Source organism: Heterodontus francisci, chromosome 35 (assembly GCF_036365525.1).
Source record: "Heterodontus francisci isolate sHetFra1 chromosome 35, sHetFra1.hap1, whole genome shotgun sequence".
In the NCBI taxonomy this organism is placed as follows: Eukaryota; Metazoa; Chordata; class Chondrichthyes; order Heterodontiformes; family Heterodontidae; genus Heterodontus; species Heterodontus francisci.
The window spans coordinates 23,390,750-23,404,125 of NC_090405.1; the positions used below are offsets into that span (position 1 = coordinate 23,390,750).

Here is a 13,376-nt window from a genome sequence, read left to right on the forward strand (position 1 = left end):
TTAAGGGAATGACACCTAACCTCCTACCTCTTGCATATTTCCAATATGTAGATGAAACGTTTGCTATATTTGAATCCGCAGCTGCATGAAATAATTTCCTTGCACGTCTTCATGGGCTCCATCCTACACTCAAATTCACCTTTGGAATGGAGCTGTCAAATGAGTTACCTTTCCTTGATGTACTAGTTGAGAAATCTGCTAAGTGGTTTTCTACCACGGTCTACCACAAACCTACCTTCACTGGTCAATACACGCGTTGGGATTATTACAGTTCCACGCGCTATAAGATTGGTCTTATCGACAACCTCATAAATAGGGCTGAGCCATTTGCTCACCATGCAAGCTTGATGCTGAAATAGGGCGAATCAAAGACATCCTGCATTACAATGGCTACACTGATCAGATCATTTCTCACTGTATATCACACAAACTTATAAACGGGCTGAAGGCCGTCATTTTGAGCCCTGAAAAGTGCCCAGTCTCCCTCAAATTACCATGGAAGGGTAATATATCCCCAGTATTTGAGTAACAGGTGAAGCGAGCTGTTTCCTGCTGTTACTATGCAGGAGCAACAAGTGTGGTGTTCACCACTAACAGGATGCTGCTGTCAAGCAAAAGAGACGTCCTGCCTATCACACAAATAAGTAACGTGATATATGAATTTCAATACCAGTGTGATGCTAGGTTTCTAGACCGTACATCCCAAAACTGGCGGATTGTATCAAATAACATGTCCCTTCCGCTGTTCGCAATGGGCCCTACCCAACCAACCCGTGCTTGCAAAACTCAAAACACAGTATCCAACATGAGATGTGATTCCACAATCGGACAACATTTGCTAAATAATTCTCAGTGTGCTAAGAATTACGTTGACAACCGATTTAAGACTGTCAGTAGGGCTCGCAGTGTGGTGCATTGGTGTGTACTGTAAGCTACATATATTAATACACAGGGCCCTGTTCTTTGCAGACAGAAAGAACATGCACACATGTTGTGCCAGTTTCAGCTAAACAAAATAAGTGACAGCCATTCACTGGCTCATTCCACAGGGCAATGCCTTGACCAATCAGAGTCAAGCTGCCTGGTTTAAATTACAAACAAAGCTGGGCAGTTATCTGTCAGTTACCATAAACTGGTGCATTCTGAATGGCAATGCCTCTACCAATCAGAGTTCACTTGCCAACCAATCAGCACTCTCTTCTCATACAGAAGAAAGTTGTTGTTTTCCCTTAAATTGGTATTCTTGCGGATTGCCCTGCTGAGTGCAAGACGAAAACAACTGGCTACCAAAGTTTGGACAACATGTCACTATTTTCACGAAATGATTACTTTTATTTTCAATATAAAAATATAAAGCAATATGAGTGTAACATTTACAGACAAATTCTATTACCTCACATTGCCTGATTCTTTCACACTGACAGACTATGTGAACTACTGTCCCGATTTTGCAGTTCTCACTTCCAGTTAGCAAATGTCAGCAATCTGTGATACAGTGCAGTTTACAGACCAGACCGTCAATCACAACATGCAATAATTGTTCAGCTTATGTTGGCTGGTGGGATTTAGAAATACTAGGAATTGAGATGAGCTGTTATTGTATTTAATTATTTGTTTCATGGGATGTGGACGTCGCCAGCCAGGCCAGCATTTATAGTCCATCCCTAATTGCCCATGAGAAGGTGGTGGTGAGCTTCCTTCTTGAACCACTGCAGTCCATGTGGGGTAGGTACACCCACAGTGCTATTAGGAAGGGAGTTCCAGGATTTTTACCCAGCGACAGTGAAGGAATGGCGATATAGTTCCAAGTCAGGATGATGTGTAGCTTGGAGGAGAACTTTCAGGTGGTGGTGTTCCCATGCATCTGCTGTCCTTCTCCTTCTAGGCAGTAGAGGATGTAGGTTTGGAAGGTGCTGCCTGAGTAGCCTTGGTGCATTGTTGCAGTGCATCTTGTAGATGGTACACACTGCTGCCACTGTACGTCAGTGGTGAAGGGAGTGAATGTTGTGGACGGGGTGCCAATCAAGCGTGTTGCTTTGTCCTGGATGGTGTCGAGCTTCTTGAATGTTGTTGGAGCTGCACCCATCCGGGCAAGTGGATAGTATTCCATCACACTCCAGACTTGTGCCTTGTAAATGGTGGACAGGCTTGGGGAGTCAGGAGGTGAGTTACTCACCGCATGCTTCCTACCCTCTGACCAGCTCATGTAGTCACACTATTTATAAGGCTACTCCAGTTCAGTTTCTGGTCAATGGGAACCCCTAGGAAGTTGATAGTGGGGGATTCAGCGATCGTAATGCCGTTGAATGTCAATGGGAGATCGTTAGATTCTCTCTTGTTCGAGATGGTCATTGCCTGGCACTTGTGTGGCGCGAATGTTACTTGCCACTTATCAGCCCAAGCCTGGATATTGTCCAGGTCTTGCTGCATTTCTACATGGACCTCTTCAGTATCTGAGGAGTCGCGAATGGTGCTAAATTTTGCAATCATCAGTGAACATCCCCACTTCTGACCTTATGATTGAAGGAAGTTCACTGATGAAGGAGTGAAGAAGGTTGGGCCGAGGATACTACCCTGAGGAACTCCAGCAGTAATGTCCTGGAGCTGAGATGATTGACCTCCAACAATCACAACCATTTTCCTTTGTGCTCGGTACGATTCCAACCAGTGGAGAGTTTTCCTCTTGATTCCCATTGACTCCAGTTTTGCTCTGGCTCCTTGATGCCATACTCATTCAAATGCTACCTTGATGTCAAGGGCAGACACTCTCACCTCACCTCTTGAGTTCAGCTCTTTTGTCCTTGTTCGAACCAAGGCTGTAATGAGGTCAGGAGCTGAATGGCCCTGGCGGAACCCAACTGAGCGTCACTGAACAGGTTATCGCAAAGCAAGTGCCTCGTCGATGACATCTTCCATCACTATACTGATGATTGAGAGTAGACTGATGAGGCAGTAATTGGCTGGGTTGGAATTGTCCTGCTTTTTGTGTACAGGACATACCTGGGCAATTTTCCACATTGCCGGGTAGATGCCAGTATTGTAGCTGTACTGGAACAGCTTGGCTAGGGGCGCGGAAAGTTCTGGAGCACAGGTCTTCAGTACTATTGCTGGAATATTGTCAGGGCCTGTAGCCTTTGCTGTATCCAGTGCCTTCAGTCGTTTCTTGATATCACGTTGAGTGAATCGAATTAGCTGAAGACTGGCATCTGTGATGCTGGGGACTTGAGAAGGAGGCCGAGATGGATCATCAACCCGGCACTTCTGGTTGAAGATTGTCGCAAATTCTCCATCCTTGTCTTTTGCACTGATGTGCTGGGCTCCCCCATCATTGAGGTTGGGGATATTTGTGGAGCCACCTCCTCCTGTTGGTTGTTTAATTGTCCACCACCATTCATCATTGGATGTGGCAGGGTGTAGATCTGATCCGTTGGTTGTGGGATCACTTAGCCCTGTCTATTACATGCTGCTTCTGCTGTTTGGCATGAAAGTAGTCCTGGGCTGTAGCTTCATCAGGCTGACGCCTCATTTCAAGGTATGCCTGGTGCTGCTCCTGGCATGCCCTCCTGCACTCTTCATTGAATTAGGGTTGATCCCCAGCTTGTTGGTAATGTTAGAGTGGGGGAATATGCCGGGCCATGAGGTTATAGAATATGGTTGACTGCAATTCTGCTGCTGCTAATGGTCCACAGCACCTCATGGATGCCCAGTTATACATTGCTAGTTCTGTTCAAAATCTATCCCATTTAGCACAGTGGTAGTGGCACACAACACGATAGAGGGTATCCTCAATGTGAAGACGGGACATCATCTCCACAAGGACTGTGCAGTGGTCACTCCTACCAATACTGTCATGGACTGATGCATCTGCGGCAGGCAGATTGGTGAGGATGAGGTCAAGTATGTTTTTCCCTCTTGTTAGTTCCCTCACCACCTACTGCAGACCCAATCGAGCAGCTGTGTCCATTGGGACTTGGCCAGCATGGTCAGTAGTGGTGCTACCGAGCCACTCATGGTGATGGACATTGAAATCCCCAGCCAGACTACATTCTGTGCCCTTGCCACCCTCAGTGCTCCCTCCAAGTGGTGTTCATCAGTCTCTCGCTGTCTCTTGCTGGTTTGCTCAGTACCTTTCTCTGTCTGTTCATTTCTGAGTCCTGATAATCTCTTCCTGGTTTTCTGTGTGTCTTTGCCTGCCTCATTGTCAGTGCTGTTACTCCGTGTCCTTGTGTCATTGCGCAGTGAGGGTGAGTCCGTCAGCACGTGTGTTGCTGAGTCCGGGATTCTTGAGAAATCCGACTGCAATCCTATTTTTATAAAAACATTGGGGAAATAACACAAACAGTTCACTTTCAAAACATCAAGTATTTACCCATAATAACAAGATGCTTCCGAAGGCACTCGATTGCAATCAGCTTCTTCCTTCTCGTGAACACATCAATCAGTAACAAATCACTTTTGCTCACACGAACACAAGCTGCAAACACGGACCAGCCGAGTCTCTCCCACTTTGTCAACCTCTTCCTGCAGAGCCTCCTTTCCACCACCAGATGGTGATGTTGGCCACAATAAAACCAGGACAAATGGTCACAGTGAGGAGACGGTCAGTAACAGAAAATAAAACAATAACAGGGAAAACCTTTACACAACAACAGGGTACATCTTTACACAACAGAAAACATATTTACACACCACGAAATACCTTTAGACAACAGGGAGAATACAATCATACAAATGCCTTGTTTCTCCATCTCAGTCTCGTTGTCTCTCTCTCTGTCCCTCACTTTTGCTTCCTCACAGTCTATTCTTCGTTTTCTATGTGTTTTTCTCTCTGTCCCGTTGTCGATGGTGTTACTCAGCGTCCTTGTAACATTCTGTAGCCAGGCTGAGCCTCCCAACACCTGTGTTGCTGTAATAAAAACAGAAAATGCTGGAAATGCTCAGTAGGTCTGGCAGCATCTGTGCAGAGAGAAACAGTTAACAGTTCATGTCTGTTTCGTTAGTTCACATTAACTTTGTTCTCTCTCCACAGATGCTGCCAGACCTGCTGACTATTTCAAGCATTTTCTGTTTATGTTTCAGATTTCCAGCATCCGCAGTATTTTGCTTTTGTACGTGTGTTGCTATGTCTGGGACTGTTTGAGTGCAATGCTATTGCTTTATAAACAGCGTTGAAACAAACATTTATCTCGCTAACACACAGCACTAATACACAGCTGGATATAAACAGCAGCCTGCAGCAGAGGGCGCAGTGGAAGTTTATTAACACAAATAATTCACCAACATTATATTTACTGCTATCCACAATCACACCACGCTTCATCTTAACACGTTTTACTCTTTATTTACATCAACTTCTTCCTTCCAGTAAACACTTCAATTTGGAACACAGCTTCCAAATCACCTTTATTCACAAACCCGAACACACATCAGCCCAGACTTTCCCCTTTCTGTCAACCCATTCCTGCATCACTGCCTCTCCACCAACAGTTGTTGCGAGCATCATGCAATCATAGAATGGCTGCAGCACAGAAGGAGGCCATTCGGCCTGTCGAACCCGTGCTGGCTCTCTGTTAGAGCAACTCACCTCATTTCACTCCCCAGTCAGTTCAATTTTGGAGGTGGGAAAACTTCTCGAAAGAATAATTTGGGACAAAATTAATAGTCCCATGGACAAATGTGGGTTAATTCAAGAAAGCCAGCATGGATTTCTTAACGGAAAATCATGTTTAACTGTCCTGCTGTAGTTTTTTGATGAGGTAACAGAGAGGGTTGATGAGGGCAATGCTGTTGATGTGGTGTACATGGACTTTCAAAAGGTCTGGCAGCATCTGAAAGGTCACTGACCTGAAACGTTAACTTTGCTTCTCTCTGTACAGATGTTGCCTGACCTGCTGAGTATTTCCAGCATTTCTTGTTTTCATTATGGCACAGAGTTCCCTTTTCAAACTTACAGAATTAACCACAATAATGTACTCTGAGATTCAAGTTAAATATCATCCCAATATTTACACACATTATGAGTTTATAAGTTTCAGTATTAATTCCCATTAGTGCATCCTGACATATACATTAGATATAACATAACATAAGAACAGAAGAAATAGGAGCAGGAGTAGGCCATTCGGCCCCTCAAGCCTGCCTCGCCATTCAGTAAGATCATGGCTGATCTGCCCCAGACCTCAACTCCTCTTTCATGCCAGCTCTTCATAGCCCTCAACTCTCCAATATTTCAAAAATCTATTTACATCCTCTTTAAATACTTTCAGTGATTTAGCCTCCAATACTGTCTGGGGTAGAGAATTCCAGACATTCACTATCCTCTGAGAGAAGAAATTCCTTTGCATCTCAGTTTAAATGAGTGTCCCCTTATTCTGTAACTATGTCGCCTAGTTTGAGATTCCCCCACTAGTGGAAACATTTTCTCAACATCTACCCTGTTAATAAAAACAAGAAATGCTGGAAATACTCAGCAGGTCTGGCAGCATCTGTGAAGAGAGAAGCAGAGTTAATGTTTCAGGTCAGAGACCCTTCTTCACCCTGTTAAGCCCCCTCAGAATCTTGTAAGTTTCAAAAAGATCACCCCTCATTCTTCTAAACACGAATGAATAACCTGTTTAGCCGTTCTTGATAAGTCAACCCCTTCATCCCAAGAATCAGCTGAGTGAATCTCTTTTGAACTCCTCCAATGCCAGTACATCCTTTCTTAAGTCTAAATCTCAAGTGCGATATCAGATTGAGAGAATCTGAAAGATAGTATAACCTGAGATACAAACTGAGAATTCAGTTTAAAACTCCCCCGGATTGTGAAACTAAAAGATACAATAGCAATTTAATTTGTATAGACTGTGCGTTGGATCACATTCCAGCCCTCATCCAGTATCAGACTGGAAGATACTGTAGCAATTCCATTAGTGCAGACTCAGCTCTACATTACAGAGCAGGGAACATATTTAAACAACCGGGAACACTTTTACACAAGACGGATCATATTTACACAACTGAGAAGATCTTTACCCAACAGGGAACCATTTTACACAATAACAGAGAACATCTTTACACAACAGCGAATATAGTTACACAACAGAGAACATATTACACAGCAGGAAATATCTTTAAAAGAACACAGGGAACATCTTTACACAACAGAGAACACAATTACATAAATCATCAGTCTTTCGCTGTCTCTTGCTGGTTTGCTCAGTACCTTTCTCTGTCTGTTCCTTTCTGGGTCCTGATAATATCTTCCTGGTTTTCTGTGTCTTTCTCTGTCTGTTCCTTTCTGAGTCCTGATAATCTCATCCTGGTTTTCTGTGTGTCTTTCTCTGTCTGTTCCTTTTCTGGGTCCTGATAATCTCTTCCTGGTTTTCTGTGTGTCTTTCTCTGTCTGTTCCTTTCTGGGTCCTTATAATCTCTTCCTGGTTTTCTGTGTGTCTTTCTCTGTCTGTTCCTTTCTGGGTCCTGATAATATCTTCCTGGTTTTCTGTGTGTCTTTCTCTGCCTGCCTCATTGTCGGTGCTGTTACTCTGTGTCCTTGTGTCATTGTGCAGTGAGGGTGAGTCCGTCAGCACGTGTGTTGCTGAGTCCGGGATTCTTGAGAAATCCGACCGCAATCCTATTTTTATAAAAACATTGGGGAAATGAACATATTTCACTAACGGTCAGCTAAAATTTAAACCAGCAGTTAGCAGAGTGGCGCAGCGGAAGCGTGCTGGGCCCATAACCCAGAGGTCGATGGATAGAAACCATTCTCTGCTATTTATGTTTGGTAGGAACACAAACCGTTCACTTTCAAAATATCAAGTGTTTCCCCATCATAACAAGATGTGCTCGATTGCAATCAGCTTTTTCCTTCTAGTGAACACATCAATCAGCAACAAATCACTTTTGCTCACACGAACACAAGCTGCAAACACGGACCAGCCGAGTCTCTCCCACTTTGTCAACCCCTTCCTGCAGAGTCTCCTCTCCACCACCAGATGGTGATGTTGGCCACAAGAAAACCAGGACAAATGGTCGCAGTGAGGAGACGGTCAGTAACAGAAAATAAAACAATAACAGGGAAAACCTTTACACAACAACAGGGTACATCTTTACACAACAGAAAACATATTTACACAACAGGAAATACCGTTACACAACAGGGAGAACACAATCATGCAAATGCCTTGTTTCTCCATCTCAGTTTCGTTGTCTGTCTCTCTCTCTCCGTTCCTCACTTTTGCTTCCTCACAGTCTATTAGTTTCCTGTGTGTTTTTCTCTCTGTCCCGTTGTCGATGGTGTCACTCAGCGTCCTTGTAACATTGCGTAGCCAGGCTGAGCCTCCCAACACCTGTGTTATAGAACATAGAACAGTACAGCACAGTACAGGCCCTTCGGACCACGATGTTGTGCCGAACCTTTAATCTACTCGAAGATCAAAACTACCTACATACCCTTCATTCTACTATCATCCATGTACCTATCCAAGAGATGCTTAAATGTCCCTAATGTATCTGCTTCTACTACCACCACTGGCAGTGCATTCCACGCACCCACCACTCTCTGTGTAAAGAACCTACCTCTGACATCTCCCCGAAACCTTCCTCCATCACCTTAAAATTATGCCCCCTGGTGATAGCTCTTTCCACCCTGGGAAAAAGTCTCTGGCTATCCACTCTATCTATTCCTCTCATCATCTTGTACCCCTCTATCAAGTCACCTCTCATCCTTCTTCGTTCCAATGAGAAAAGCCCCAGCTCCCTCAATCTTTCTTCGTAAGACATGCCCTCCAGTCCAGGCAGCATCCTGGTAAATCTCCTCTGCACCCTCTCTAAAGCTACCTCATCCTTCCTATAATGAGACGACCAGAACTGAACACAATATTGCAAGTGTGGTCTAACCAGGGCTTTATAGAGCTGCAGCATAACCTCGCGGCTCTTAAACTCAATCCCCCTGTTAATGAAAGCCAACACACCATACGCCTTCTTAACAACCCTATCAACTTGGGTGGCAACTTTGAGCGATCTATGGACATGGGCCCCAAGATCCCTCTGTTCCTCCACACTACCAAGAATCCTGTCTTTGCGCCTGTATTCTGCATTCAAATTCGACCTTCCAAAATGAATCACTTCACACTTTTCCAGGTTGAACTCCATCTGCCACTGCTCAGCCCAGCTCTGCATCCTGTCAATGTCCTGTTGCAACCTACAACAGCCTTCCACACTATCCACAACTCCAGCAACCTTCGTGTCATCGGCAAACTTGCTAACCCAGACTTCCACTTCCTCATCCAAGTCATTTATAAAAATCACAAAGAGCAGAGGTCCCAGAACAGATCCCTGCGGAACACCACTGGTCACCGAGCTCCAGGCTGAATACTTTCCATCTACTACCACCCTCTGTCTTCTATGGGCCAGCCAATTCTGTATCCAGACAGCCAACTTTCCCTGTATCCCATGCCTCCTTACTTTCTGAATGAGCCTACCATGGGGAACCTTATCAAACTCCTTGCTGAAATCCATATACACCACATCCACTGCTCTTCCTTCATCAATGTGTTTTGTCACATCTTCAAAGAATTCAATAAGCCTTGTGCGGCATGACCTGCCCCTCACAAAGCCATGCTGACTGTCTCTAATCAAACTCTGCTTTTCCAACTAATCATAAATCCTGTCTCTCAGAATCCTCTCCAATAATTTGCCCACTACCTACGTAAGACTGACTGGTCTGTAATTCCCAGGGTTATCCCTATTCCCTTTCTTGAACAAGGGAATAACATTTGCCACCCTCCAATCATCTGGTACTACTCCAGTGGACAGTGAGGACGCAAAGATCATCGCCAAAGGCGCGGCAATCTCTTCCCTCGCTTCCCGTAATATCCTTGGGTATATCCCGTCTGGCCCCAGGGACTTATCTGTCCTCATGTCTTTCAAAATTTCCAGCACATCCTCCCTCTTAACATCAACCTGTTTGAGCATATCAGCCTGTTTCACACTGTCCTCACAAACGACCAGGTCCCTCTCACTAGTGAATACTGAAGCAAAGTATTCATTTAGGACCCCCCCTACCTCCTCCGACTCCAGGCACAAGTTCCCTCCACTATCCCTGATCGGCCCTACCCTCACTCTGGCCATCCTCTTGTTCCTCACATAAGTGTAGAACGCATTGGGATTTTCCTTAATCCTACCCGCCAAGACTTTTTCATGTCCCCTTCTAGCTCTCCTAAGTCCATTCTTCAGTTCCTTCCTGGCTACCTTGTAACCCTCTAGAGTCCTGTCTGATCCTTGCTTCCTCAACCTTAAGTAAGCTTCCTTCTTCCTCTTGACTAGCTGTTCCACATTTCTTGTCATCCAAGGTTCCTTCACTCTACCATCCCTTCCTTGCCTCATCGGGACAAACCTATCCAGCAGTCGCAGCAAGTGCTCCCTAAACAACCTCCACATTTCTGTCGTGCATTTCCCTGAGAACATCTGTTCCTAATTTATGCACCCCAGTTCCTGCCTAATAGCATTGTAATTCCCCCTCCCCCAATTAAATATTTTCCCATCCCGTCCGCTCCTGTCCCTCTCCATGACGATAGTAAAGGTCAGGGAGTTGTGATCACTATCACCGAAATGCTCTCCCACCGAGAGATCTGCCACCTGGCCTGGTTCGTTGCCAAGCATCAAATCCAACATCGCCTCCCCTCTAGTCGGCCTATCTACATATTGAGTCAGGAAACCTTCCTGGACACACCTGACAAAAACTGCTCCATCCAAACTATTTGCACTAAGGAGGTTCCAATCAATATTAGGGAAGTTGAAGTCACCCATGACAACAACCTTGTTACTTCTGCACCTTTCCAAAATCTGCCTCCCAATCTGTTCCTCCGTGTCTCTGTTGCTATTGGGGGGTCTATAGAAAACTCCCAATAAAGTGACTGCTCCTTTCCTGTTTCTGACTTCCACCCATAATGACTCAGTAGACAAACCCTCCTCGATGACCTCCCTTTCTGCAGCTGTGATACTATCCCTGATTAACAATGCCACTCCCCCACTTCTTTTACCTCCCTCCCTATTCCTTTTGAAACATCTAAACCCCGGAACATCCAACATCCATTCCTGCCCCTGTGATCTCCAAGTGTCCGTAATGGTCACAACATCGTAGCTCGAAGTACTGATCCATGCTCTAAGTTCATCACCCTTATTCCTGACACTTCTTGCATTAAAATAGACACACTTCAACCCATCATACTGGCTGAAACTTTGCCCTGTCAACTGTCTAACCTTCCTCACAGACTCTCTGCACTCGGTATCTGCCTGTTCAACAGCTACCCCATCCACTGATCCATAGCTCCGGTTCCCATCCCCCTGCCAAACTAGTTTAAACCCTCCCGAAGAGCTCTAGCAAACCTCCCGCCCAGGATATTGGTGCCCCTCCAGTTCAGATGCAACCTGTCCTTCTTGTACAGGTCCCACCTTCCCCAGAAGGTATCCCAATGATCCACATAACTGAAGCCCTCCCTCCTACACCAGCTCTGTAGCCACGTGTTCAGCTGCACTCGCTCTCTGTTTCTAGCCTCACTAGCACGTGGCACCGGTATCAATCCTGAGATTACTACTCTGCTCGTCCTGCCTTTTAGCTTCCAACCTAACTCCCTATATTCGCTTTTCAGGTCCTCATCCCTTTTCCTAGCTATGTCATTGGTACCGATATGTACCACGACTTCTGGCTGCTCCCCCTCCCCCTTAAGAATCCTGTAGACTCGATCTGAGACATCCCTGACCCTGGCACCCAGGAGGCAACATACCATCTGGGAGTCTCATTCGCGACCACAGAATCTCCTGTCTGTTCCTCTAACCATTGAATCTCCTATCACTATCGCTCTCCTATTCTCCACCCTTCCCTTCTGAGCCGCAGAGCCAGGCTCAGTGCCAGAGACCTGGCCGCTGTGGCTTTCCCCTGGTAGGTCCCCCCCCACAACCGTATCCAAAACGGTATACTTATTATTGAGGGGAACAGCCACAGGGGATCCCTGCACTGTGTGCCTATTCCCTTTCCCTCCCCTGACGGTCACCCAGCTACCTTTATCCTGTGACTGAGGTGTCAGTACTTCCCTATAACTGCTCCCTATCATCCCCTCTGCCTCCCGCATGATCCGAAGTTCATCCAGCTCCAGCTCCGGTTCCCTAACGCGGTCTGTGAGGAGCTGGAGTTGGGTGCACTTCTCACAGGTGAAGTCAGCAGGGACACAAGTGGTGACCCTTACCTCCCACATCCTGCAAGAGGAGCATGCAACTGCCCTAGCTTCCATCCCCTCTGCTCTAAATTGACAACAGAGAATAAAAAAATATAAAGGAAAACCTTACCTTACCAAACCCTCCACACAAGAGTCCTTTTTTTTGGTTGGAGGAGGAGGATGGGTGGGAGACACTACACGTGTAGTGTTTCGGGTTTAGCCACTGCCCGAATATATAAGTTCACTTACCCAGCAGTCCCCGTGTCCGCGTCCGCCGAATCGCCAGGTAAGTACTTTATAGTGAAACGTACCTTCCCAGCTGCCCCCTGGCTCGCACTATCACTGCTACTGCTGATCAAAGGTGTTGCTGTAATAAAAACAGAAAATGCTGGAAATGCTCAGTAGGTCTGGCAGCATCTGTGCAGAGAGAAACAGTTAACAGTTCAGATCTGTTTCCTCAGCTCACATTAACTTTGTTTCTCTCTCCACAGATGCTGCCAGACCTGCTGAGTATTTCAAGCATTTTCTGTTTATGTTTCAGATTTCCAGCATCCGCAGTATTTTGCTTTTGTACGTGTGTTGCTATGTCTGGGACTGTTTGAGTGCAATGCTATTGCTTTATAAACAGCGTTGAAACAAACATTTATCTAGTTAACACACAGCACTAATACACAGCTGGATATAAACAGCAGCCTGCAGCAGAGGGTGCAGTGGAAGTTTATTAACACAAATAATTCACCAGCACAATATTTACTGCTATCCACATTCACACCACGCTTCATCTTAACACGTTTTACTCTTTATTTACATCAACTTCTTCCTTCCAGTAAACACTTCAATTTGGAACACAGCTTCCAAATCACCTTTATTCACAAACCCGAACACAAGCTGCAAATGCTGCAAACACACACCAGCCCAGACTTTTCCCTTTCTGTCAACCCATTCCTGCATCACTGCCTCTCCACCAACAGTTGCTGCTAGAATCATACAATCATAGAATGGCTAAAGCACAGAAGGAGGCCATTCGGCCTGACGAACCCATGCTGGCTCTCTGCTGAAGCAACTCACCACGTCTCACTCCCCAGTCAGTTCAATTTCGGTGGTGGGAAAACTTCTCGAAAGAATAATTCGGGACAAAATTAATAGTCCCATGGACAAATGTGGGTTAATTCAGGAAAG

The 13,376-nt window shown here is 45.6% G+C and overlaps 1 long non-coding RNA gene across 1 annotated transcript in view; it reads left to right on the forward strand.

Moving 5' to 3' along the window:
* Positions 1 to 7,465: 7,465 nt before the first annotated feature.
* LOC137350449 (uncharacterized) overlaps positions 7,466 to 13,376 on the forward strand; it is a 45,132-nt gene continuing 39,221 nt past the window's right edge. Inside the window, exon 1 of the long non-coding RNA XR_010969424.1 lies at positions 7,466 to 7,552. This is a non-coding gene — a long non-coding RNA (uncharacterized lncRNA). The remainder of the gene's footprint in view (positions 7,553 to 13,376) is intronic.